This window comes from Aegilops tauschii, chromosome 5 (genome assembly GCF_002575655.3).
Source record: "Aegilops tauschii subsp. strangulata cultivar AL8/78 chromosome 5, Aet v6.0, whole genome shotgun sequence".
Taxonomy (NCBI): domain Eukaryota; kingdom Viridiplantae; phylum Streptophyta; class Magnoliopsida; order Poales; family Poaceae; genus Aegilops; species Aegilops tauschii.
In genome coordinates this window covers 477727766-477751718 of record NC_053039.3, presented here as the reverse complement: position 1 = coordinate 477751718, position 23953 = coordinate 477727766, and the positions used below count along the sequence as shown (strand labels likewise).

Here is a 23953-nt window from a genome sequence, read left to right as displayed (position 1 = left end):
GAAAGTCCGCTGCCTCTTTATTTGGATTTTGCTTGGTCCAACTGACGATAGCCGGAACCAAGACACTATACGAAGATGCCATCTCCTCTTTTGCGGCAGCTACCGCTGCTCTGACTGTCTCAGCTGATTTCTTCTCAACCGCAATCTCAACCTTCTTGTTGATGTTTTTTTCATTTAACCTCCGTCTTTCCTTTCTCTCCTCCGTGGTCTCACGGTAGTACTTCTTCCACGTGGCGCCGTCTCCGATGCCGTGCACAAGTCCATATGACGGTCGAGTGTCCACCGGGAGTCGTTTCAATACGTTAAAGGCCTGGTTGAATGGGGTGTCCCACTTGGGCCTCGCCAATGCCTCAGACGGCGAGTCACTTTCGGTCGCAATCCAGTGCTGCTCTTTGTGCAAAAGGAATGTGGATCATTTACAAATGTGACTAAACGTGCTGTCAAACTGATCAGAATCTAAAATTAGGGGGTAAATTAATAATTACCAGCAGTCTCATGAACTCCTTCGTGCCCGCGTCCGTATCAAAAACCTTGTTGACTGGGTCCCAACGGTACCGGGCCCTGATGATGTCACGCTCTTGCGGGATGGTGAACTCCGCCAAGGGGTCTGGGATCCCCAGACTTTCGCGTTCCGCGTCCTCCGTCGGTGTACAAAAGAAGGGGCGCACCTTTGTACCCCTTTACCTGTGCACGGACAGTCGGAGCCGCGCCCACGGCCACACCAAGCAGAGCAGGGGAAGTGAACCGAGGTAAAACCAAAGCTCGAGGCAGCCAGAGCAACGCCAAGGCCAAGACCACAAAGAAGCAGAGGGACGAAGCGGGTTCCCCCGGCAAGACCCTTGCCGGGGGCAGCTCGCCCCCACCAGCGGAACGCGCCGCCCTTGAGCCCACGGTTTCCAACACCATCAACTGTGTTGGGCCAGGACTCGGGAGACACCTCCGTGGTGGCATGCAGATCTTTGTGAAGACAAGAAATGTTCAAGATCAGATGAGGATTGGAAGACAATGATCCTCGGCAAGATCCTTGCCGAGGAAAGCCACGAGACCCCCGGCAAGATCCTTGCCGGGGATGTCGGAGTAAATAGCCACGGGTAGCCTAACCGACTTCCCCTGGCTTCTCAAGAAATTATCAGGCCATTTGAGCCTTCAAGCATTCGAAGCACAGGGCCGCCTTCCCCCCGCCGACTATCCCAGGGGCCGACTCTCAGAAGACGACCCATTCCCAGAAACCTTCCCCAAGATAGCTACGAGATGGCCGACTCCAGGAAGCCGGCTCCAAAAGGACCGACTCCCAAAGCCGGCCATGAAGAACGCCGACTCCAAGAAGCCGGCCAAGACCGCACCCACCAAAACTATGCCCACATAATGGAGATAAGACGGGGCGTGGCCACAGTACAACCCACTACCCCCGAATCCCGAAGCAGGCATGGCCACAGGACGCCGTACGGGTCAGCCATCTCCCGTCCGGCGCGGCCCTGTAGCCTTGTTGGCCTCGACGTCATCCACGACGGACGCTAGTACGGCCCGCGGGCGGCGGGCCCCTTTAGCCAGAGAGACGCTCGAAGGCAGCCCGGCCTCCCCTAGTCGGCCAGGGGCGTAGTCGGCCCCCAGAAACCGGCTACCCCCTTCCTCGAAATATGTGCCACATTAAGGCTACAGTGAGAGCCCACGAGGCGGCACACTGTAGCCACGCTTACCTCGACAAAGCCCTCGTCATCAGGGGTGAGGCTACAGTAACCAGCCGCCGACAAGGCCCCCAAGCGATGGGGCCGGCCTGTCGACCAAGAGGCCGGCAGCCGACGGGACCCACCAGTTGGCGGGCCCCAATGGCCGGCGGAGAAGCCGGCGAACATAGACACTGACGGCTGGGACCCGCGCCCAGCCGGATTACTATTGTACCCCCGGGGGGTAGGCCTATATAAACCCCCCGGGGCACCCATGCAAAGGGTTGGTCTCATAGAGTTATACACACCATATAGAGAGGAAAGTGAGAGCTAGCCTTGCTCTTATTCTCCCTCGAATCCGACAGCTCAAGGAGCACTTGTAGCTACTCGCTCTGATCTAGTGAACATGCGGAGACCCCGCAGAGCAGGACTAGGGGTGTTATCTCCACGGAGAGCCCCGAACCTGGGTAAGATTCGCCGGCGTGCATGTCTTCGCCTCATCCCGTTTCCAGGCACCGGCGACGTCTTACTGGCTCCCACAATGATAAGCCACCCGTTGGCATATGTCGCACCTACCACCCGACATTTGGCGCCCACAGTGGGGCCAGGTGCACCGTCGTCCGGAGACCTGTTCTGGACGGGAACCCTTTTTCTCCCCCGCGAGCGCAGCCAGTCTGCTGCGCCCGATGGCGTTTGCCCCGACGTGCTGCAAGGCGTCGACGACGCCTGCGCAGCGAGCTGCCTCGCCGATCTGCTCGGCGAGACTCGCATCTCCGATGAGCCCGCGTCCGACGCGGGCACGGACTATCCCGAGAGCCGCCTCATCAGCCTCCTCGACCAACTTCACGTCTCCAGCGAGCCTGCTGTAGACCTGGAGTCGGTCGGCTCCACCGACCCGATGCTTGTCGATTCCGACACGGCATCACTCGACGCCTACCCCTCCGACGTGGTGGTCTTCGACGACCCTCTCCCTCGAGCCGACAGCGGCAGCAGCGCTGTCACCGAAGTGTTGGTCACCAGCCACGTCGCCAACTCGGGCGAGAACGCCCACGACGCCCTGCAAGCGGCGATGCACGACTTATCCGTCCCCATCCCGGCCGACGCCGACGCCGAGACCTTGGAGGCACGCCGCCTTGCCCTCATCGCGGAAGGCCAGAAGATAGCCTCCATGAGACGCCTCACCGAAGCTCACCAGCGCGAAGTCGACCGCGCCGCCTTTGGCATGCCGCCTCGTGGCGGGCCGAGCCGAGCCGGCTTCGTCCAGAAGCGCGGCGCGGCTATTGCCAGCATGCTGGGGGCAGACTGCCCCGTCTACGCCACCCCGCTCGAGAATCTGCGAGCCGCTCAGGCGGCCGTTGAAGAGCTAAATGGGCTGGGAGCCGATGAGCTCCCCTACATGACAAGGCGGATTCAGCAGCTGATCGACGCGGCCGCAGAACGGCACGAAGCCGGCGCCCGCGCTGAGAGTCCTCCCCCGCGCCGGGAGCATGCCGCGACATCTCGGTCGCCGACTGCGAGCGGCGCCCGCGCGAGGAAAGACAAGGAGCCGGCTGCTAGCCACAGCCGGACTCGTATCACCATCGAGCGCGACGCGGAAGGCCGCCCTCGAGCGGTGGAGCGCCAAGGAAATCCGCCTCCTCCCCGCCTCGAGGGGAGACATACCCCACCCCGCCGCCTGTCACGCATCCGACTCTTGATGGCCGACTAGGCCACCGCGAAGGAGTCGGCGAGAACGACGCCCGCCACCGGATCGACCGCCTGGCTCGGTCCTTGGTGCTAGAAGAAGAAGATGATGTCGGTCCGCCATGCTTTGGCCCCCGCATCCGCGACGAGCCCTTCCCCAAGGGGTTCTCGCTCCCCAGAGACACGCCTAAGTACAACGGCTCTGTGAAGCCGGAAGATTGGCTCATCGACTATTCTACTGCTGTCAGCATAGCCAACGGCAATCGGCGCGTAGCCGTGAAGTACGTCCCCCTCATGCTGCAGGGCACGGTGCGCACCTGGCTCAACAGCCTCAAGCCCTACAGCATCAACAGCACGTACAAACGGCCTCCCAAGCCTCGCCAGCATGTACAAACGGCCTCCCAAGCCTCGCCAACTCTCCCTATGCGTCCAAGGGCCAAACGAGTCGACCCGCGACTACCTCACGCGGTGGGCCGAGCTCCGCGACTCTTGCGAGGGGGTGCACGAGGTTCAGGCCATCGAGTACTTCACCGCCGGGTGCCGAGAGGGCACCCTCCTCAAGCACCGACTCCTCTGCGACGAGCCGGCTACCCTCGACGAACTACTGATCATCGCGGACAAGTACGCCACAGCCGACTCCTCGATGAAGACCGAGCTTCGAGTGGACGCCTCTGGGAAGGTGATCGCTCCGGCTCCCAAAACGCCGGCTGGCGACTCCAATCGGCGCCCCTACCAGAACGATCACAAGCGCAAGGCCCCTATGCCACCCTCCACAAGTCGGCAAGTGGCCACAGTTGAAGATGAGCAGCCCGAAGAGCGGCCTGCTCCCAAGAAGAAGGGTGGCAGGCCGGCTTGGCAGCCGGCTTTCTCCTACGAGCACTCTCGACGCCCCCTGCAAGTTCGACAGCAGCGCGAAGCCGTCCAACCACACGACCCAAAAGTGCCACTGGCTCACGCGAATCTCCAAGGGCGAGGGGCTGGTGCCGCCTCCGCCTCCCGGCCCGCCGCCTCCAGCCCCCCAGCAGCCGGTGGCTCGACCAGCAGTCGGAGCCATTCAAGATGAGTTCCCTGAAGAGCACGCCGCCTACGTCGTCTTCACAAGCCAAGTTGAAGACAAGCGTAGTCGGCGCCGACAGCACCAAGAGGTCAACACAGTCGCCTCTAGCACCCCCGAGTTCATGCACTGGTCCGAGAAGCCCATCAACTGGAGCCAGGCCGACCACCCAGAGGTGATGCCATCCCCTGGCTCCTACGCACTAGTCTTGGATGTCACCCTCGCGACGGAGAGGCGAGCTGCCGATTCTCCCGCGTGCTGATTGATGGCGGAAGCAGTATCAATATACTGTATTGCGATACCATGGAGAAGCTGAACATCAAGGTGAAGCAGCTCACGCCAAGCCGGACCGTGTTCCATGGCATCGTGCCCGGCTTGTCTTGTTCCTCGATCGGCAAGATCAAGATGGATGTTCTCTTCGAAGACAAGGATCATTTTCGCCGAGAAGCGATCTGGTTTGAGGTAGTGGATCTGGAGAGCTCCTACCATGCTTTGCTTGGCCGACCTGCTCTGGCCAAGTTCATGGCTGTGCCCTACTACGCCTACCTGAAGATGAAGATGCCGAGCTCGAAGGGGATCATCACTATAGCCGGCGACTACAAGAAGTCCATCGAGTGCGCTATGGCCAGCAGTCGGCTGGCCGAGTCCCTCATAGTGGCGGAAGAGAAGAAGATGCTGGAACGGGTTGTGGCCATGGCCGGCAAGCACCCGACCTTGTCCCCCAACCCCAAAGATTATGATGCGCAGGGCTCCTTCCAGCCGGCCAAGGAGACGAAGAAGATACCTCTGGACCCGGAGAACCCGGAAAGGTTTGCTGTCATTGGGGCAAACCTGGACAGTAAATAGGAAGGCGAGCTCGTTGACTTCCTCCGTGAGAATCAAGACGTCTTTGCATGGTCCCCAAAGGACATGCCGGGTGTCTCGAAGGATTTCGCTGAGCACAAATTACACGTCCGAGCCGACGCGAAGCCGGTCAAGCAGCCCCTCCGCCGAATGTCAGAAGAGAAGCGAAGAATCGTAGGAGAAGAGATAGCCCGGCTCCTCGCCGCAGGCTTTATTATGGAAGTATTTTTTCCAGAGTGGCTTGCCAACCCCGTCTTGGTTTTGAAGAAGAATAACAAGTGGCGCATGTGTATAGACTACACCAGCCTCAACAAGGCCTGCCCCAAAGATCCGTTTGCTTTGCCACGGATTGACCAAGTGGTAGACTCCACGGCCGGATGCGAGCTGTTGAGTTTTTTGGATGCCTACTCAAGGTACCATCAAATCAAGTTGGACCCAGTAGACCGCCTGAAGACTGCCTTCATCACACCATTCGGAGCTTTCTGTTACCTGACTATGACATTCGGCTTGAGGAATGCCGGTGCCACTTTTCAGCGTTGCATGCAGAAGTGCCTCCTCAAGCAACTCGGCAGAAATGCCCACGTTTACGTAGACGACATTGTGGTGAAGACAGAGAAGCGCGGCACCCTGCTGGAGGACCTCAAAGAAACATTTGCCAACTTGCGCCGATTCCAGATCAAGCTCAACCCCGAGAAATGCGTGTTCGGAGTACCAGCCGGCCAGCTGCTAGGCTTTCTGGTCTCCGAACGCGGCATCGAGTGCAACCCTGTGAAGATCAAGGCCATCGAGAGGATGGAGATTCCCACCAAATTGCGAGATGTGCAGAAGTTCACTGGGTGCCTGGCCTCCTTAAACCGATTTATCAGCCGGCTAGGAGAGAAGGCCCTCCCCCTGTACCGACTCATGAAGAAGTCCACTCATTTCGAGTGGAATGACCAAGCCGACCAAGCCTTCCATGAGTTGAAGAAAATGCTGACTACTCCACCTGTCCTGGCGGCGCCGACTGAGAAGGAGCCCATGCTCCTTTACATTGCCGCGACTAGCCGAGTGGTCAGTACAGTTGTCGTGGTCCAGCGCCCGGAAGAAGGCCGAGCCCAGCTAGTCCAGAGGCCGGTGTATTATCTAAGCGAAGTACTATCCAGCTCAAAGCAAAACTACCCGCACTACCAGAAGATGTGCTATGGGGTGTATTTCGCTGCCAAGAAGCTGAATCCCTACTTCCAAGAGCATACCATCACGGTCGTGTGCACCGCCCCGCTCGCCGAAATCATAGGCAGCCGGGATGCATCCGGCCGGGTGGCTAAATGGGCCATTGCGTTGGCACCGTACACAATCTTCTACCAACCCCGCACCGCCATCAAGTCCCAAGCATTGGCCGACTTCCTCGTCGACTGGGCTGAGACCCAGTACCTACCACCGGCTCCCGACTCTACCCATTGGCGGATGCACTTCGACGGGTCCAAGATGCGCACCGGCTTGGGAGCCGGAATCGTCCTCACCTCTCCCAAAGGCGACAAACTCAGATACATGCTGCAAATCCACTTCGCCGCCTCCAACAATGTGGCCGAGTACGAGGCGCTCATACATGGGCTCCGGCTAGCCAAAGAACTCGGCATACGCCGGATCCTGTGTTATGGCGACTCAGACTTGGTGGTCCAGCAGTGATCTGGTGACTGGGACGCCAAGGATGCAAACATGGCGAGCTATCGATTCCTCGTCCAGCAGATTAGTGGGTACTTCGAAGGGTGCGAGTTCCTTCACGTACCAAGGGCCGACAACGACCAAGCAGATGCCCTGGCACGGATCGGCTCCACCCGACAGGCTATACCAACCGGTGTCTCCCTCCAACGCCTCCTCAAGCCGTCCATCAAGCCGTCTCCAGAGTCGGACTCTATCTTCGTACCGCCTGCCCCCGATGCAGCCGGATCCGACTGGAGGAACCCCGCAGGCGGCACGGGGACTTCGACAACCAGCCCGGGGACTGCCATAGTCGCACCCGGCTCGGGGACTTCAGAACCCGGCCCGGGGACTGCAGCAGTCGGCCTGGGGACTGCAACAACACAAGAAGCGGTGGCCGACTCCAATTCCACGCCACCCGACCCACCCACCCGAGTCATGGTGACCGTACTAACTGTAGAAGAAGTCACAGCTTCTTCATGGGCCCAGCCCATCCTCAAATTCCTAGTCAACAGAGAGCTGCCGGCTGATGAGATCTCAGCAAGACTAGTGCAACGACGAGCTGGAGCATATGCAATAATAAACAGAGAGCTTGTCAAGCGCAGTGTCACTGGAGTCTTCCAGCGCTGCGTCGAGCCAGAGAAAGGAGTGGCAATCCTCAAGGATATCCATCAAGGCGAATGCGGCCACCACGCAGCCTCAAGATCACTTGTGGCCAAAGCTTTCCACCACGGTTTCTTTTGGCCGACTGCTTTGGAAGATGCCAAAGAGATAGTCAAGAGCTGCAGAGGATGCCAAGTCTTCAGTTCCAAGCAACACCAGCCGGCTTCTGCACTCAAGACCATTCCCCTCACCTGGCCCTTTGCTGTCTAGGGACTAGACATGGTGTGCCCATTCAAGACAGCCCGCGGCGGCTTGACACATCTGCTTGTCGCCGTGGACAAGTTTACCAAGTGGATCAAAGTAAAGCCGATCAAGAAGCTGAACGGGCCGACTGTCGTGACGTTCATTACCGACATCACTACTCGGTACGGCGTACCGCACAGCATCATCACCGACAACGGCACAAACTTTGCCAAAGGAGCACTGGCACGTTTCTGCGCGACGCAGGGTATCCGACTGGACTTAGCGTCCGTTGCCCACCCGCAGTCAAACGGCCAGGTCGTGCGAGCAAATGGACTCATCCTCTCCGGCATCAAGCCTCGACGGGTCGTACCACTGGAGCGATCGGCCGGCTGCTGGCTCGATGAGCTGCCGGCTGTCCTCTGGAGTCTGCGTACTACCCCTAACAAGTCAACCGGCTTCACTCCGTTCTTCCTCGTATATGGTGCCGAGGCTGTCATCCCAACCGACATCGAGTTCGACTCGCCTCGGGTCACCATGTACAGGGAGGCGGAGGCCAAGGAAACGCGAGAAGATGGTGTCGACCTGCTGGAAGAAGGCCGGCTGTTAGCACTCAGCCGGTCCGCCATCTACCAGCAGGGGTTGCGCCGTTACCACAACCGCAAGGTCAAGCCAAGATCTTTCCAGGAGGGCGACCTTGTGCTTCAGCTGATCCAGCGAACAGCCAGCCAGCACAAGCTCTCGGCCCCTTGGGAAGGCCCCTTCGTCATCAGCAAGGCACTAGGCAACGACTCCTACTACCTGACCGACGCGCAAAAACCAAGAGCACGCAACAGGGATGATTCTGGCAAGGAGTCGGAGCGACCATGGAACGCGAACCTCCTGAGAAGATTTTACAGTTAAAAGCAGTATGTATCATGCTACCCTTTTGTATTAAGTACGAAAACAATAGGCCCCCCGAGGGGCACTCGGGGACTGCCTTCATTTATCTATGACTGACGAGTGTCATATCCATGAATGTATTATTACATTTGATTTTCTGTCTGGCACCGGGTTCGACTAGTCGGCCCGGGGACTGGCCGCCTTAAGCTATATTAAAGTTCTACCTGAAGTCAGACAAGTAGTGTGCCGGCTCCCGAGCCCTCTCTTGTTGAAAGTCGCAGCTCGAAGAACCGACTGTCCGACTAACAAGAGCCAAGGCAGAAAGGATGCCCACATGAAAAACGGCTAAGGACTAATGAACTCGTATAGCGAAAAGACGGCCTCCAACCATGCTTGCCGGCTGTCAGAACAGCCGGCTGGCCGGCTTCCCAAACACTTCGCTATAACCCAACAACGCTAGAGTACTTGTCCTCCCAACTGGCCAAGCACTTCTCCAGCCACAGATTGCAGAGCAACTGTCTGACTGGGGAGGCGGCAACCAAGGGAGGGCGGCAAAGGAAACAACAGAGGGATGAAAAGCAAAGAACAAGGGAAAGCCAAACGCATGCATAATCATATTTACATATAAAGCCCCCAACAGGCGGCAATCAACATAGTTCGAATACACCCCCAGTGGGTGGAATTGTGCAAACTTAATATTGTTCCAAAAGTGATAAAACAGGAAAATAAAGATAGCAGACTAGACTAAAGGCGCGGTGTGGGAGCCGGGTTGGTCGGTGGAGGCGGCGCCACCGGCTGGAGGAGTGGCCGGCTGGCGGGTCTCGGCTTGATCATCGCCGGCGGCAGGCGGTGCACCCGCGCGTGCCGTATTGCTGGAGGCATGGTCAAGCTGAGGCTGGCCGGCCGCTCCACCATCCGGCCCGGCGTCTTCACCCTCCTCCTCCTCCTCTTCGCCCTCGTCGCTGGAGTCGATCTCCTCCGCCGAGTCTTCGCTGTCTGCCGGGTTCAGCCCGAACCATTCCTCCGACTGGGCAACACTGTTGTCGTCCACCTCAGGCGCGAAGGCGCTGGTGTCGGTGTAGTCGGCGATCGCTGAAGCCCGCCGAATGATAGCCGGCTGCGCCGGCTCCAGCTCCGTGTTGGCCTGCTGCCGCCAGGTGGCCAGCTGGTCCAGACTCAGCCCGGGATACCAGGCCTTGACGAACTCCAGCGCCCGCCTGGCGCCGGACCGAGCCGCCGAAGCCTTCCAGGCTTCGAAGCGGCCGACCGCCACCTCCAGCCAGTCGGCAGTCCGACTGGGGGTGCGGGGAACCACTTCGCCAGGCCAAAGGGCGGCCAACATCTGCGCCCCGACATGTTGAAGCCGGCGGAGCAGGCGATGAGCCGGCTGGAGGCGGGCCTGGATCGCCAAGAGTTGCTCCTCCAGCGACCGGCGAGCATTTGGCGCAATCTCGGCGCCAGCCTGCCTCTGTGCCTCGCGGTGGGCCTCGATGATCTGGTTGGCGGCAGTAGAGTAGCCAGGGTAGTACTCTGCGCAAGAAAGAAAGAGAAAGAAGAGAAAACACCAAGTCAGAAAACGAGCCAAAAACGGCAAGCGACAAGAAAGGACGAAGAAGAAGGCGGCTTACCGTCAACCAAATCTTCAATCTGGCCATAGCCATTGATCAGCGTCTGCTTCGCTTCAGCCCAGCTAGCCGCCTCTGTCTCGTGCTCGGCCTGGAGGGCGGCCTCGCTGTCCTGCACCGCCTTCAGGGCCGCCTTGTGGCTCTCCTCCTGGTCGGCCAACCTCTTGGCTAGGCGGTCACGCTCCTGCGCCAAGGCGGCAAACTCGACCTCCTTAGCACGAAGGGCGGCCTGAGACCCTCCCAGCTGCTCCCTTAGACTGGCGTTGGCCGCTGCAGGGATGGCAGAGTAAAAGAAGCAATAAGAAGAAGTCGTCAAGGAAGATCCGACCTGGGAGTCTGGGTCAGCTCTCAGATAGGTCTGCGGTCTTCTGGGTCAGCTCCCGAGCCTGGGAGTTGAAGGCAGCCGCGTGCAGGTTGTGGTAGTCCTGCAAGACAGGCAGAAGAGCGAAATAAGAGCAAGAATAGCAAAACTAGATCCGCTAAGAAGTTCCAAGCCGCCTGCTCAGCAGCCGACTCGGAACTCGGGGACTACACCCAGTGGGTGCGCTGACGCGCCCCCACGAAAGAAATCAAGATCAAAAAAGCAAAGACAAGAAGACTAACCCGGATGGCCGCCCGCGTCGCAAGGAACTCGTCGTTGTACTTCCTCAGCGCCGTAGCCTGGGCTTGAAGCCGGGTCCGGACGTCCTGCACGGCCACATTCATCACGGCCGTCCCTCCGCTTGGCGTCCACCCCGAGCTGGCGCTGGCCGCCTCCATATCCTGGGCCGACGAGCTGGAGCCCGCGGCCGGCTGCGGCTCCGATGCAGCCTTCTGCGGCTCTGATGCGGCCTTCCCCGTGCGCTGGCGCGACGGTGTCCGGACCACCAGATCAGTCCTCACGGCCGGCTCGCCCCTGGCTGATTGCACAGGCGGCAGGTCAGGCCGGCCGCCTTGAGTCGCCCCAGTCGGCGGGGCCGGTGCCGCCACCCTCTCCAGGATGACGACGTCGTCCTCCCTCTCCAGCCCCGGCTGGTCACCGCCGGCCTCTTCTAGCGAGGGCTCTGGGGCCCCAGGCGCCGCGACGCGCAGTGGGGTGACCAGCAAGGCCCCCTCCGCCATCGCCGCAGCCGCAGCCTCCGCTTGGGCCTTGGCCGCGGCGTCAGCGCGCGCCTTCGCCGCCTCCTCCTCCTGCGCCGCCTTGGCAGCGGCCGCCCTCAATGCCTCCGCCTCCCGCTCCTCCCGCACCTCCCGTGCGTTCCGCTCCGTCGCCGCCTGAAGATCGGCACGGGGGTCCACGCGACGAGTAGTGCTCTCAGATCCTCCCGGCGACCCAACGACGGAGGTGGTAGCAGCACGCTCGAGCGACAATGGAGCCCTGGTTTTTCGGAGAAAGGACAAGGACTTAGGAACTACCAGAGAAAAGAAAAAAGAACACACGAAGGAGTATATACTTACGCCGACACCGTCTGCAGCTGCCTCACCGCCTTGCGGAAGCGGGCCGCCTCCTCCCGCCTGGTCGCCGCTGCCCCGCCTCTGGGCTTCTTCGGCCGACTGCCGAACAAGCCCGGCGCGGCACGACGCTTTTGCCCGCCGCCCCGAGCAGGCGGCGCGGCGGAGGAACCCGCGCCGTGGCCAGGCGCCGTCTGGCGGCGTGGGACGACTTCTGCCTCGTCATCCTCCGGCCAGTCGTCGAAGCTGGCTCCAAGCCCGGAGCCGCCTGCCCCGCCGCCGGCTTGGCCACCGCCCGCCTCGGTGTTGTCGTCCATGGCGGCCGCCCCCAAGTCGGGGTCCTCCAGATCGTGCTCCGCCCGGTCGGGGACGAATCGGCGCTCCGCGTCCGACCTGCCTGCAGGCCGAAGAAGAGGGCTCTGACGAGACAAGCCGACTAGTCTGAGTCGGCCCAAAGGAACTCGGCGACAAAACTGAGAGAAGAGAAAGAGAAAAAGAGAACATACCGTGGGCGGCGGGTGAGCTCGGCAATATGGCTCCTTGCCAAACTGCCACTCTGCGGAGAGCTTGCAGTTCGCAAGGTAGTTCACCATATGGGCCACTTCGTCGTGCGGCATGTCTTTGGTGCACATCCGACTCGGATCGAGCTGGCCGCTCATCTGACAGATCAGATGAGGGCGGCTCTGGAGCGGGAGCACCCGGCGCGTGACGAAGGCGGCCAGCAGGTCGGGCCCCGATAAGCCCTTCGACTGGATCATCACCCGCAGTCGGGCGACAGCTGCGGCTCCAGCCGGCGTTAGCGTCACGGCCCGATAGGACCACTGGGGCCGCCTGCCCGCCGGTGGGCCGGCTTCGTAAGCCGGCAAATTGACATAGTCGCCCTGTGGGGCGACGTTCTTCACATAGAAGTATGACTTCTGCCATAGCTTCACCGACTGGATCAGCGTGATGACGGGGAAGGGGTTGTCGGCAGTCACCCTCCGCATCGCGATGAAGGCACCACTCTGAGCCGGCACGCCCTGCATGCACGTGCCCAACTTGGACTGGAAGAACTCCCCCCAGAGCTCGAGGGTGGGAGGACGCCGAGGTAGCCTTCGCACAAGGTGACGAAGGCGGACAACAGCACCACCGTGTTCGGGGTGAGGTGGTGCGGCTGGAGTTGGTAGAACTCGAGAAAGGAGCGGAAGAAGGCGCTCGCGGGCAAGCCGATGCTGCGCAAGAAATGCGAGTGGAAGACTACCCGCTCGCCTTCCTCCGGCTCCGGCGTGATCTGCTTCGCCGGCGCGAGACGGACCCGCACCTTGTCCGCGCCGGGCAGCCGCCGCGTCTTGCGGAGGAACTCGACGTGATCCTCGTGGACGTTGGAGCCGTCCCAATCCCCGCCGTACTGCATCGCAGCGTAGGGATGGCGAGAATGGGCGCGGCGGCGGAGAATCGAGTGGTAGAACAGCGCGGCGGAGAGGCGCTGTTGCAAGAAAGAGCAGAAGGAAGAAGGTGGCGGAGAGGAGAGGGGCGTGCGAGCGCCTGCCGCTTCCCCCTCCCCCTAGTTATAGCTTCACACGGTGAAGCCGAGGAGGCGAGGCGTGGGGCGAGACGTGGGATTAACTGCACCCACTCCCCCCACGCCCCGCGATTATTACGCCCTAAAGGCGTGCCGAAACTGCCGCGAGAAGATGTGCGGGCGGCTTTGGGCCGCAGAGAATCCGCGCCTGGGCCCGGGCGTAGGAGTGGTGGGCCCCCGACCTGCGGCGACGTCTCGTCGCGCGCGTGGGCTGGCAGGCTTTTTTAGCCAAGAGATGCCACGTCTTTCGCAGGCGGCAAGTGGCCGGCCCGTGGCCCGGCGCGCGCGCCGGCAGACTCCCGCCCTCCGACTTCAAAAAATTTCGCCAAGACGGCGCGCCTACCCGAAGCCGGCTCCCAGCCGCCGGCTTGTCAAAATAGGAAGCTGATCGAGCTTCTCGACTCCCACCCCACCTCGAAGCTCAATCAGCTTCGGGGACTACTGTCGGAGTAAATAGCCACGGGTAGCCTAACCGACTCCCCCTGGCTTCTCAAGAAATTATCAGGCCATTTGAGCCTTCAAGCATTCAAGCACAGGGCCGCCTTCCCCCGGCCGACTATCCTAGGGGCCGACTCTTAGAAGACGACCCATTCCCAGAAACCTCCCACAAGATAGCTACGAGATGGCCGACTCCAGGAAGCCGGCTCCAAAAGGACCGACTCCCAAAAGCCGGCCATGAAGAACGCCGACTTCAAGAAGCCGGCCAAGACCGCACCCACCAAAACTACGCCCACATAATGGAGATAAGACGGGGCGTGGCTACAGTACAGCCCACTACCCCCGAATCCCGAAGCAGGCATGGCCACAGGACGCCGTACGGGTCAGCCATCTCCCGTCCGGCGCGGCCCTGTAGCCTTGTTGGCCTCGACGTCATCCACGACAGACGCCAGTACGGCCCGCGGGCGGCGGGCCCCTTTAGCCAGAGAGACGCTCGAAGGCAGCCCAGCCTCCCCTAGTCGGCCAGGGGCGTAGCCGGCCCCCAGAAGCTGGCTACCCCCTCCCTCGAAACATGTGCCACATTAAGGAGACAAGACGAGGTAAGGCTACAGTGAGAGCCCACGAGGCGGCACACTGTAGCCACGCTTACCTCGACACAGCCCTCATCATCAGGGGTGAGGCTACAGTAACCAGCCGCCGACAAGACCCCCAAGCGGTGGGGCCGGCCTGTCGACCAAGAGGCCGGCAGCCGGCGGGACCCACCAGGCGGCGGGCCCCAATGGCCGGCGGAGAAGCCGGCGAACATAGACACTGACGGCTGGGACCCGCGCCCAGCCGGATTACTATTGTACCCCCGGGGGGTAGGCCTATATAAACCCCCCGGGGCACCCATGCAAAGGGTTGGTCTCATAGAGTTATACACACCATATAGAGAGGAAAGTGAGAGCTAGCCTTGCTCTTCTTCTCCCTCGAATCCGACAGCTCAAGGAGCACTTGTAGCTACTCGCTCTGATCTAGTGAACATGCGGAGACCCCGCAGAGCAGGACTAGGGGTGTTATCTCCACGGAGAGCCCCGAACCTGGGTAAGATTCGCCGGCGTCCATGTCTTCGCCTCATCCCGTTTCCAGGCACCGGCGACGTCTTACTGGCTCCCACAATGATAAGCCACCCGTTGGCATATGTCGCACCTACCACCCGACAGGGGACGACTGCGCGCCACGGTAAGACCCTTGCCGGGCCACCCGGCGAGGCCCTCACCAAAGGTGTCGGCGGGGCCACTGCCAGGCCCGCACCAACCAAGTCTCCACCACCGTTCGCATGCAGCTGCCAGCCCAACCAGTTGGGCGGGCACCTGCGTGGCAACATGCGGCTTCCAGACCAACTCAGCACACGCCTACGTGGCGGCATGCAAATGTTCGTGAAGGCCCTACCACCGCGCCACCTCAACTGCCTGCCTGCCTACATGGCGCTGCATGCATCGCTGACCAGGGCGCGTGTCGAAGCGAGGGGGAGCGGCGACGGACGGGACGAGCCTCGTTCCCATCCCCAATAAAGCAAGGGGACACCTCAGCAACGCATTAAATGCGTCTTGTCCTCTAATACGAGCGATAAGCTCGCAGCACTGTTACCTTTCCACCTCCTGTGTGCCACTGTGGCAGCCCCTTTTCCTATACAAGGAGGCCCAAGGCGACCAGGAGAAGGATTCGGCTTTTCTGGGCTCGTTACACTCCGTAGCTAGCTCAAGAACACAAGAACTCTCTGAAATACACCCACCAAAGCAAGAATAGGGTTTTACGCATCATCGCGGCCCGAACCTGGGTAAACGATCCGTGTGTTGATGACTAATCCTGCTCTTCTCACAACCCTGCGCCCCGGCAACCATAGTAGGGATTCTTGTGATCCCATAGCCGAAGTGTTGGCAAAAATGGCGCGCAGCCGCTGGGTCGTGATGGAGATCCTTCTAACGTGGTTAGAAGTCGAAGCACGCCGCGGTCCACGCAGGTGTCGCCACCACCCACACCAGCAGAAGCTTTGGCGCGCGCGCAGCTGCTCCTCGACTTCCCTCCTGCCGTGGAGAAGCCCGACGAGTAGAGGGCCTCCATCCGGAGCCTCGTCGCCGTCGCCAACAAAGACGACCCACGACCGGCGGGACCCTCGGGTCGGCGCTCCACCGAGCCACCACATGCCAGCGCTGGGAGGACCGGGGGCGCTGCGGTCACGGTGCACTCTCCTCCTCCTCGCCAGCCGCTGCGGGCGTCGGCTCGTCGTGACGACGCTTGTGATAACATCTCCATAGCGTCGTCCGACCCGCGGACCCTCCGCGATCAGCGCCAAGTTCTTCGGGAACGAGCTCATGAAGACGCTCGGACCACCATCGAGCGCCGGCGCGATACACGCCACCAGTCGGACAAGCGGGCGGGACACGCTATGGACCACCCAACACCGGGGGGCTCCGGCGGCCTACCTTACGAGGTGGGCTGCCCGGCCTTTACCCGTGAGCTGCGGCAGTTCCAGTGGCTGTCCCACCGCACGTTCAAGCCCGACGTCGGTGAGAAGTACACTGACAAGACCCATCCGACCGAGTTCCTCAGCATCTACACCGTCGCGATGCAGGCTGCCGGAGCTCGTGACGACAAGGTGCTTGCCAATTATTTCTCGCTGGCGCTGAAGCCCAATGTCATGTCTTGGTTGATGCACCTGCCGACGGATTCCATTTCTTCTTGGTCGGATCTGTGCCATGAGTTCGTTGGCGCCTTCACAGGAGGCCACCAAGCTCATGGCCAGGCCAGCGATTTGCATATCATCCCCCAGAAGGAAGGGGAAACCCTGCGCAAGTACATCCAAAGGTTCAGCCGGGTGCAGTACAACATCCCTGACGTTCATCCCGCCGTTGTGATCAGCGCGTTTCATCAGAACGTGCACAATCCCAAGATGTGCGAAGAGCTGGCGATGACCAAGGTTAAGGATGTGGCCAAACTCTACGTTCTGGCCGATAAGTGCGCCCGGGCTGAAGAGGGAAGGAAGTACCCCGGCGAGGACGCCGGCGTGGAAACCGAGTCCTTCGACGAAGACGCCGCCGCCCCGACGAAGAAGGGCCGGCGCCGCAACAGGAAACGCAAGGGCAAGGCCGTGCTTGCCGTTGAAGGATCCGACGACACCGGCGCTGCCAAGAAGTGTCACGACCGGTTTTTCAATAAAATAATTATTGAGAGACCAATCCCTTTTACGGACCAGCGAGGAAGAATTCCTTCTCACTGGTAGGCAATATCTTGGTCACAGAAGAAAAAAAATACCAGGAGTACTAAATATAATACAAGGTTGAGCAGAGACTGCCCAACAATTTATTACATGCATGCCGATAAAACAAGACGGCGGATAGGGTGGCAAACTACTAACTCACGATAATAACGGTGGTGGAAATATCATCACAAAGCGAGTGATATGATTCCAGAAGACTACAACTCTTCGAGCGTCGGAGTGAGGCTCGAGAAGACATATAGCAGGTGGCGGAAGCATATACAAAACAAGTGACCAATATCCGGGATCGGGCAGGACTGACTGGGACTCCTCTAGGCATCGGACGCGCTATCAAACTCTTCATCCAAGAGATCGCCTTCGTCAACATCTGGCCAAATCAACAAGCCAGGTGAGTACTATGAAAGTACTCGCAAGACAGTTCGGACATAAGGTATAACAAATGTAAACATGAAGCACATGAACAAGTTAACCAGTGCGATCAGACATAGAGATAATAAATGTTGGGTGCCAAGCGAGGGTCTGAATGACGCCTCGAGCGGAAAATGCGGAATAATAATGCTGGTGCCAAACGAGTGTCTGAAAGACTCCTCGAGCGAAAAATGCGGAATAATAATACTGGTGCCAAACGAGTGTCTGAAAGACTCCTCGAGCGGAAAATGCGGAATAATAATACTGGTGCCAAACGAGTGTCTGAAAGACTCCTCGAGCGGAAAATGCGGAATAATAATGCTGGTGCTAAACGAGTGTCTGAAAGACTCCTCGAGCGGAAAAATGCGGAATAATAATGCCACAGTCGGGCGTCGGGGCGACACCGCATAAAGGGCTTATAACAGAAAATAAAGACACTGCATGCCACAGTCGGACGTCTGAGCGACATCACATAAAGGGCTTATAACAGAAAATAAAGACAGTGCATGCCACAATCGGACGTCTGGGCGACATCACATAAAGGGCTTATATTTAAAGTAAGAAACAAGTACATGCCACAGTCGGACGTCTGCGCGACGTCACCTAAAGGGCTTATATCACAGCTCAATAATACAATCGTTCGGCAACATAAATTATCACAAGCATGAGACAAATATAAAGTTAGTCCATCCACAGGAATAACAATAAATCTCAATTTACCACTCGAGCTTGTTCACCGGGGACAAGTTTTCCACACGGATAGATATGCATATAATGCTTACACTACTTGATCATGGATACGATGATTTGGAAAGAATTGACTCTGCAGAGTTTGTACTTAACCACAGCCAACGGATTTCAGTAGTCACGGGGACTAGTTCCGTCTACGGTGTTTTGGAAGAAACACGTCTAACCAGTACACACCCAATTCAACCATCCGAAGCCAGGGATCACCCTCGGCAACATTCAAGAAAAACCTTGAGACGGGGAGGCTACAACCTCGCGTAGCATCGGATCAAATTTCTATACGCGAGCTCTAAGGGGGTGCCCCCCCTCTCGGTCCCAACCAGAAACACCCATGCCCCCTGACCGGATGACTGGCTTTAATCCTGGGCCAAGGTACCATCATCCCGGCCTCTCTGTTTGGTGTGTACACGGAAAGAGGTTACCAACTTACTAAACCGCATCCTGGCAATGAGACATGTGGTAGCACGGAAAGGGGAAAGAACGGTAACGTGGCTCCAACCACGTTAACGTCGGAGGAAGTCGGATGACGCAAGGCTGGTATGCTACAACAGTACCACCTTGCTGCCCTTCATGTCACCACATGATTAGGCCATCTCTCATCAGAGATCATCGCAACTTTGGAACATGCGGAAAAAGAACGATAACGTGGCTCCAACCACGTTAACGTCGGAGAAAGTCGGATGACGCAAGGCTGGTATGCTACAACAGTACCACCTTGCTGCCCTTCATGTCACCACATGATTAGGCCATCTCTCATCAGAGATCATCGTGACTTTGGAACAACCGGGTCGTTGCCTTACAAGCAACAAGGTATTTACCGACACTCATATGCCACGCACAAACTCTCACGTGAACATGTAAAACACCTGTCATATCAAATGTTCAAAACATGCTTGCCTGGTTCGGAGAAGTCGGAGTCTAGCTCGGCGAAGTTCGCGGCTCCGTCACCTCTTCCGGAATCTACAGCAATCACGAAACGGGCACTAACGTGAAAACCAACACATGCACAGAAACTTTTCCAAATATTTTTTAAATAAATCCCATAAAAAATTAGACAAAATTTGAAGATTGTCAGAAAAAGAATCACTCAAAAATTCCTTTTTATTAAAAAGTTATAAAGGTTTCTGTCCAGGGACTTATCTGTAATGAAACAGAAAAGTTCCAGGGTTTTAACTGAGAAAACAGAAAACGCTTCGGTTTGGAATGCGTAAGCGCAAAGGAGAAAACGTATTTGCCCGAAGGCGCCAAAAGAAAACGGTTCGAAGGAGAATAGAATAGAGGCTGACAGGCGGGGTCCACCTGTCAGGTTTAAAAAGCTCGCCGGCGCCCGAAGACTGTGGTGGACGCCGGCGTCGAACCACGGCGAGTTAGGAGAAACGGAGGGTACCAAGAGCTTCAGCGTCTTCTTCCGCGTCGGTGGGTGGTGGACTCGTCCAACGGGGAGCACCACGTTGACGGCGACACTATCTCCGGCTGGTGGCGGCTCGGGTGTGGATGGGGAACTCCGGTGGAGGGCTGCAAACTACGAATTGAGGCGCGGGTCAGAACGAGGGATGCAAGGTGAAGCTACTGGCAAGAGAATGGGGGCAGAGAAGCACACACGGGGGCGAATCGGGTTGGATCCCGTGGCGGGTCGCGGCGGCCGGAGTCGAGGAAGGAGACCTCCTCGGGGCTCTACCAGTGGCTAGGCTTGCTCTAGGGGGAGTGCAGGGATGGTGGGTGCTCGAGTTGAAGCTCGGGGCCTCTATTTATAGGCAGATCGACGGGGTGGCCGTGAACGGAGAATCTCCGGCGAGCGATTACGGCGGAGCAGTTGATTGGCAGGTGGTTTGAGTGGCCAGGCAGCATCAGCGGAGGTTACTGGAGTCGTTTCACAGCTAAACGGGGTCGGTCTTGGCGTAATGGCGTCGGTCCACGGTGAGGTGACCGCACGGGCTCAACGGCGGCAGAGAGCGCGCTCCGCGCCCTGCGGTTCACGACGAGAGCGGCAGCGCGTTCGGGGGAGTGGAAGGCCACGCGGCGAGCTCCGGTGGTTTGGGCGGCGCTGGGTGGCGTCGTCGGCGCCGTGTCTCCCGCTGGCGTCCGCAAAGCCGCCGCCGGCGTCGGTCACGGGGCGGCGCACCTTCTGCTGCTCGTCGCCGACGCCCGCAAGGCGCCAGGCGTTCGTGCGGTGCAGGAACAAGAGGGCGGGGACGAGGAGCAAGGCGACGCGGTGGTACTGGCGAGATCGACGTCCTTCTCTGAAGAAAACGACAGCAAGCCACTGATTGAATCTCTGAATTTTCTGAACTTGACATAGATAGTGCACTGCAGGTGTTCGACAAAAAGATTTTGCAATGAGATAAATTTTTCTGGAGCTGTAACTTGGTGAGGTGACCACTCAATGCACCCAGAGGCTGCCTGATTTTACTTGGAATTTTTGGAGAAGGTTTTGAATGAATTTCACCAAATTTGACAAATCTGGTCCAAACTTGCAGCAGGTGTAGTTTGAAAATTTTGAACTGAAGACCAGTGGATCTTCATGGTTCTTGATTGAGGGTTCAAAGGACTAGGAGGGGAAAAAAGTTTGGGGGCAAAAATCAAGACAGAAAGTGGAGTTCCTTTGTAAATCTCCAAGTGCTAGAAAAGAAGGCAGAAATTTATTTGAATAGAGTATAAATGGAAATAATCAAATGGGGAGGTTCAACTTGTTGGATTTGATGCAAATCATGATCCAAAGGTGAGGAAAGGGTTAGGAGAGGGGATTTGCACTAAGGCCATGGCAAGAAGGAATTATTGAAAGTGGCAAAGGATTTTCCAAAAGCCATAGTGCAAATTTCAAGGAGACTTTCAAAAGTCATATCCCAAGTGAAAATATTTTGTCTTGAGTCCAAGTGAAAGGCAAGAACCTCCAAGACCAAAGACAGATCTTGGTTGAATCCAAATAAGACTTTTGCCATAAAGAAAAATATTTGAGAGTGAGAGTTCTCTTGAAGAAAAATTTAAATCACTCCCCTCAAGTCAAATAAAAATCTTTTGAAAAATCCAAATAAAAACTTGGGTGTCACAACACCTACCCCCTTAGGAAAAATCTCGTCCTCGAGATTTCTGCTGACCCTCAAATAGATATGGATACTCTGCTCGAAGGAAATCTTCCCTTTCCCATGTAGCTTCATCCTCAGTGTGGTTGCTCCACTGAACCCTGAAAAACTTTGTCGTTTTCTGACGGGTCCTCCGTTCAGACTCTTCTAAAATCTTTACTGGCCTTTCTCTGTAGGTGAGATCAGGTTGCATATCAATGTCCTCATGAGGTACATGCTTTTCCGGGTTACTCACACATTTCCTCAACTGTGAGACGTGGAATACGTCATGGACGTCTGACAGCTCCTTGGGGAGGTCTAGTTGGTAGGCTACAGTGCCTCTTCGTGCCTTTACACAAAATGGTCCAATGAATCTTGGGGCTAGCTTCCCCTTTATTTTGAACCGTTGCAGACCCCTCATAGGAGATACTCGGAGGTATACGGAATCACCGGGTTCAAAGCTGACCTCACGATGCTTCTGATCATAGTAGCTCTTTTGTCGGCCCTGTGCTGTCTTGAGTCTGTCCCTGATCTGCTTAACTTTCTCCTCGGCCTCTTTAAGCATGTCTGGGCCGAAGATACGGCTGTCACCTGTTTCTGACCAATTCAGTGGGGTACGACACCTTCGTCCGTACAATGCTTCAAAGGGTGCCATTTGCAAGCTGGCTTGGTAACTGTTGTTGTAAGCAAAGTCGGCATACGGCAAACTCTCTTCCCAACTGGATCCATAGGTGAGCACACAGGCTCTTAGCATATCTTCTAGGATTTGGTTCACACGTTCCGTCTGTCCATCCGTCTGAGGGTGGTATGCTGTACTGAAAGCTAGTTGCGTGCCCAGAGCTTGTTGTAGGTGATCCCAAAATTTGGAGACAAATTGGGTGCCTCGGTCTGATATTATAGTCTTTGGGACTCCGTGCAAGCAAACTATACGAGAGAGATAAAGCTTTGCCAGTCTTTGTGTGGAGTAGGTAGTCTTCACGGGAATGAAATGAGCAACTTTGGTTAGTCGGTCTGTGATGACCCATATGGCGTCATTCCCACGCTGTGATCGGGGTAATCCGACGATGAAATCCATTCCTATTTCATCCCATTTCCACTCCGGTATCCTGTTTGGCTGGAGTAGCCCTGCTAGCTTTTGATGCTCGGCCTTGTTGCGCTGACACGAATCGCAACAAGCAATGAATGTGGCTATATCTCTTTTCATACCGTGCCACCAAAATCTTTCCTGAATGTCCTTGTACATTTTGGTTCCTCCAGGATGAATCGAGTATGGAGCGGTGTGGCTTTCCGTCAAGATCTGTTGCTTGCAATGTTAGGCACGCAAAGTCTGTCTCGGTACCATAATGTTCCTTCACTGTCGGTGACGAAGTCGGAAGTCTTACGAAGATTCATTTTCTTCTTTATGCCTTCGATGCTGGGATGTCCCTGTTGAGCCTTCTTAATTTGTTCCACCAGGGTGGGTTGTATCTCCAGGTCCGATACGGTGCCCTCGGAGACTAACATCATGTTGAGCCTAGCGAACTCTCGCTGAAACTCAGGCCTCAAATTTTGCTGACCGTCACTGTCCGGGCTGGGGTTTCGACTAAGGGCATCGGCCACTACATTTGCTTTCCCTGGGTGGTAGTGAATGCCGACGTCATAGTCTTTGACCAGTTCCAACCAGCGTCGTTGGCGTAAATTCAGCTCTGGCTGTGTGAAAATATATTTGAGGCTCTTATGGTCTGTATATATTTCACAGCGATTTCCCAACAGAAAGTACCTCCACTCCTTGAGTGCATGTATGACTGCTGCTAGCTCCAAGTCATGTGTTGATTAATTTTCCTCATGTTTTCGCAGCTGCCTGGAGGCATATGCGACAACTTTGCCATCCTGCATTAGTACGCATCCGAGACCTTTTCGGGACGCGTCACAATACACTTCAAAACTTTTGTGTATGTCTGGTACAGTTAAGACCGGCGCGGTTGTCAGCTTCTTCTTGAGTTCTTGGAAGCTCTGCTCGCATGCTTCCGTCCATACAAATTTCTTGTCCTTCTTGAGTAACTGTGTCATAGGTTTCGCCACAGTGGAGAATCCTTCAATAAATCTTCTGTAATATCCGGCCATTCCCAGAAAACTCCGCACATCAGTAACATTGGCGGGTGGCTTCCAGTCCAGTATGGCCTTGACTTTTTCTGGGTCTACGGCCTCGCCTTCTTGGTTCAGTATATGGCCCAAGAAGCCAACTTGTCTTAGCCAAAATTCGCACTTGCTAAATTTGGCGTACAACTGATGTTTCCTCAATTCTCCCAAAACAATTCTGAGGTGCTCAGCATGCTCTTCTGGTGTCCTCGAGTAAACCAGAATGTCGTCAATGAATACCACCACAAATTTGTCCATGAATTTCATGAATACTTTGTTCATGAGGTGGACGAAATATGCGGGGGCGTTCGTTAGTCCAAAAGGCATCACTGTGAACTCGTATAACCCATATCTGGAAGTGAAAGCTGTCTTGGGGATATCTTCCGTCCGTACCTTCAATTGGTGATATCCCGATCTCAAATCAATTTTTGAGAATACCTTGGCCTGTGCGAGCTGGTCAAACAAATCATTTATTCGTGGCATCGGATATTTGTTTTTGATGGTGACCATATTGAGGGCTCGATAGTCTATGCACAGCCTCAGTGTCCCATCTTTCTTCTTGGCGAACAACACTGGCGAACCCCACGGTGAGGAGCTGGCTTGAATAAATCCTTTGTCCAACAATTCCTTTATCTGCTTCTTCAACTCCACCAATTCTGAG

General features: G+C 57.0%; 1 pseudogene; it reads right to left on the bottom strand.

Moving 5' to 3' along the window:
- The window catches only part of LOC109768774 (uncharacterized), a 79948-nt pseudogene that overhangs the window by 3975 nt on the left and 52020 nt on the right, over positions 1-23953 (bottom strand).